A 4,532-nucleotide genomic window follows, 5' to 3' on the forward strand; every position below is an offset into this window, starting at 1 on the left:
CAACCATCCCGACTTATCAGCAGCATCAACATAGCAAAACGTAGGGACAAGTGTGAGTGCGTGGAAGTGTGTGCAGGCGTTCACGCATGGGCGTGTGTGTTGTGCATTGACTTGGGAATGTAGCCAGGAGCCATTGGTAGGCAGAGAGAGTCCTGGGTGTGATCTCCTGTTCCACCTGGAAAGCCTTTCTGTGGGTTGTCACGGATCCTCTCTAGAACACCTGGAATACACAAGCACAACGTGTAAACCTCACACATAGCATCATACACTCATGTCTGTTATTCCTACACTGCGTTAAGTAAGTGAAATGGTTGGCAACGGAAAAAAATACTGACTTTCAGAATATTTGATTCTGAATGCATTCATACACTCCTGCACTAGAAAGATGAGGCTTGCTGGCCTGTGAATAATTATAGACATATTTATCTTACTATCTTACATGGTCTAAAGTTCTATCGAAAACACACAAGTCTTGATATTGTGGACAGAGTACCTAGCATGCACGTGATGAGGTCTGTGGCAGTGCCCACAGTGGGGTGGGGGTAGGCAGAGATTCCCATCTGGCATGCGTGTGTTCCTCCTGGTCATGCCACTGGCGCAGGAAGGTAGTGAAAACCCTGCGCTCCGTAAAGGGCCGCTGGACCAGGATCACCTTGCTGGGAAAGACACATGACAAACACAATCACTAATGGGTAAATTACAAAAATACACATAGGCCTTCTGTATAAGCATAACAACACAATCCCGGCTTGGCTAAAATGTGTTTCAGTGATTCAGTTGTGCTCCTCTGCACCTTAGTTGTAGAATAATGCCACACTGATAACAGATGCCTTTCATGTAAAAGTGTTTTTTTTTTCCTCCATCGGTGTGTCTGTAATGAGGACAGTCTCACCTGGGATGTTATTCTCCTTAAGCAGCCTGTAGGAGATGTTCTCTCCAGTGTTGGTGGCCTCTGTCTCCAGCAGTATGTTCCCCCTGGGCACTCCCATCCTCAGAGCAGCATCCAAGAACACGTCAGCCTCTGGCCTCGTCCACACACCTGGAACACACAACACACACTAGAGACATTGGATAGTAACATACAAACACGGTATGTGTGCGTTGATGCGTGTGTGTGTGTGTTTTCTTGCATGGGCAGAAAGAGGGACAGAGAAAGACAGAAATAGCGGGAAAGATACCCAGTGTCTTGCTGACCTGCAGTCTGGTTGCCTAAGTAACAAGTGAAAAGCAGCCAAGGAGCCAATCCTTCCAGGAAGAGATCAGCTGACCTCTCCGCCACACGCACGTCATGGCAACCCAGGCCTATTATGACATCACTCTGAGAGAACATACATAATTATGACATAATTTGAACAGAGGAGACCGCATCGATTATTACAAAACACAGTGAGAAAATCTATGAGTATGACATGGAATTAGACATCATTGTAAGATAGGATAGTTCATTATGATGTTATTTTGGGTGAAGCCAGATGAGCTAATCATGACTTCCCAAAAGAGTGTAGCTTTACACAACTTAAAATTCAGTTTGAATCCCATTTGAAATGTATCCTGTCAAAATGTGAGTTGGAATCTCATCAGACAACTTTAGCATTTAAGCTAATTAGCAACTTTTCAACTACTAACTACTTTTTAGCTACTTTGCAACTACTGAGCATGTCAGCTAACCATTCCCCTAACCCTTTTAGCTAACCCTTAACCTAACAACTAAACTTAACCATAGCTTCACTAATGTTAGCCACCTCCATAGGATTCCTTAACATACCATACCTTTTGCCAATTTGTACCATATTGTACGTTTTGTAAATTCGTAACATACAGTGGGGCAAAAAAGTATTTAGTCAGCCACCAATTGTGCAAGTTTTCCCACTTAAAAAGATGAGAGAGGCCTGTAATTTTCATCAACTATGACAGACAAAATTAGAAAAAAAAATCCAGAAAATCGCATTGTAGGATTTTTAATGAATTTATTTGCAAATTATGGCGGAAAATTAGTATTTGGTCACCTACAAACAAGCAAGATTTCTGGCTCTCACAGACATGTAACTTCTTCTTTAAGAGGCTCCTCTGTCCTCCACTCGTTACCTTTATTAATAGCACCTGTTTGAACTTCTTATCAGTATGAAAGACACCTGTCCACAACCTCAAACAGTCACACTCCAAACTCCACTATGGCCAAGACCAAAGAGCTGTCAAAGGACACCAGAAACAAAATTGTAGACCTGCACCAGGCTGGGAAGACTGAATTTGCAATAGGTAAGCAGCTTGGTTTGAAGAAATCAACTGTGGGAGCAATTATTAGGAAATGGAAGACATACAAGATCACTGATAATCTCCCTCGATCTGGGGCTCCACGCAAGATCTCACCCCGTGGGGTCAAAATGATCACAAGAACGGTGAGCAAAAATCCCAAAACCACACGGGGGGACCTAGCGAATGACCTGCAGAGAGCTGGGACCAAAGTAACAAAGCCTACCATCAGTAACACACTACGCCGCTAGGGACTCAAATCCTGCAGTGTCAGACGTGTCCCCCTGCTTAAGCCAGTACATGTCCAGGCCCGTCTGAAGTTTGCTAGAGAGCATTTGGATGATCCAGAAGAAGATTGGGAGAATGTCATATGGTCAGATGAAACCAAATAATAACTTTTTGGTAAAAACTCAACTCGTCGTGTTTGGAGGACAAAGAATGCTGAGTTGCATCCAAAGAACACCATACCTACTGTGAAGCATGGGGGTGGAAACGTCATGCTTTGGGGCTGTTTTTCTGCAAAGGGACCAGGACGACTGATCCATGAAAAGGAAAGAATGAATGGGGCAATGTATCGTGAGATTTTGAGTGAAAACCTCCTTCCATCAGCAAGGGCATTGAAGATGAAACGTGGCTGGGTCTTTCAGCATGACAATGATCCCAAACACACCGCCCGGGCAACGAAGGAGTGGCTTCGTAAGAAGCATTTCAAGGTCCTGGAGTGGCCTAGCAAGTCTCCAGATCTCAACCCCATAGAAAATCTTTGGAGGGAGTTGAAAGTCCGTGTTGCCCAGCAACAGCCCCAAAACATCCCTGCTCTAGATGAGATCTGCATGGCGGAATGGGCCAAAATACCAGCAACAGTGTGGTGAAGTTGAGTTGTGAAGACTTACAGAAAACGTTTGACCTCTGTCATTGCCAACAAAGGGTATATAACAAAGTATTGAGATAAACTTTTGTTATTGACCAAATACTTATTTTCCACCATAATTTGCAAATAAATTCATAAAAAATCCTACAATGTGATTTTCTGGATTTTTTTTCTTCTCATGTTGTCTGTCATAGTTGAAGTGTACCTATGATTAAAATTACAGGCCTCTCTCATCTTTTTAAGTGGGAGAACTTGCACAATTGGTGGCTGACTAAATACTTTTTTGCCCCACTGTATAATATGAATTGTAATTCGTAACATTTAATACGAAATGGGTCAAGGACATCCACAAATTACTACATACCATATGAAGCGTAACATACTGTATCATACTTCGTGGTGTGTCTCGGGTTTACATACATAATAATACGAAATGCTCTAAGACCAGGTTGAGTTTCTGTCATATTGCTTTCATCTGCCCAGTTCTATTCGATCGGTGGAGGGGAGTAAATGAGGACAGAGGGAAGGAAAACGTTTTGTGGACTGAAACGCAGCTATGGTGTGCCAGCCCTGACTGCTCATCTAACTGCCTGACCTGACCCTGCTCGCTCTCACTGCCCTCTGGAAGTCCAGTCAGCAGCAGCACACAGTAAACATCCGCTAGTGTGTGTGACCCATGGTGTGGCCCCGGGCACAGAGGTCAAAAGTCAGCTCTAACACACTGTTGTTTTTTTCACAGAGAAATACATAAAAAAATCCTTTAGTGAGGGTGACAGACGTGTCACTGAGAATTCCTGAGATTCCGGCTCTGAAAATGTTGTTAAAATAGAAGTTGATAGCTGAGACCAAATGTCTAACGACAGATGCTAAGTGGAATCCTTGGGACGACCTTACCCTACCCTTACCTTTAACCGTTTTAAATGTCATCTTCAACGGGGACACGTCAGAGTTAGACGTCCCAAGGATTCCACTTAAGACTTGTCCAGTGTTTAACACATACCCGTACTTGCATTTTTGATTAGAGTTTCTAGTCATCCTAAAGGGTAAATGTGTGATTTTGATATTATAAGGGAAAACCCTGAACAAGTAAATATGACATCACAGTAACTATCTGATGACATCAGCACTGACCCCTGTACAGTTGTGATGAGTATGAGTATAGTATATTGTGTAAATAAAACAATGCAGAATCAAGTGTAATTAAACACATTCAATCATAAATAAATACCATATTTCAGTTATATAAATATTTCTTTAGTCCTATAATATGAACAAACTACATTTGGTAGGTGCTAAACAGTGAGGAAAAGGAAAAGGCATGGACGTCTTTCACTCCATTTCCCTGGCAGACCTACAACTTGGTGGGCTTTTCCTCTCCACTGCCCTGTCCCTGGGTCTGCAGGTAGACATC

The 4,532-nt window shown here is 42.9% G+C and overlaps 1 pseudogene; it reads right to left on the reverse strand.

Moving 5' to 3' along the window:
- The window catches only part of LOC110531162, a 4,471-nt pseudogene extending 338 nt beyond the window's left edge, over positions 1 to 4,133 (reverse strand).
- Between the last annotated feature and the right edge of the window lie 399 nt (positions 4,134 to 4,532).

Source organism: Oncorhynchus mykiss, chromosome 9 (assembly GCF_013265735.2).
Source record: "Oncorhynchus mykiss isolate Arlee chromosome 9, USDA_OmykA_1.1, whole genome shotgun sequence".
Taxonomy (NCBI): domain Eukaryota; kingdom Metazoa; phylum Chordata; class Actinopteri; order Salmoniformes; family Salmonidae; genus Oncorhynchus; species Oncorhynchus mykiss.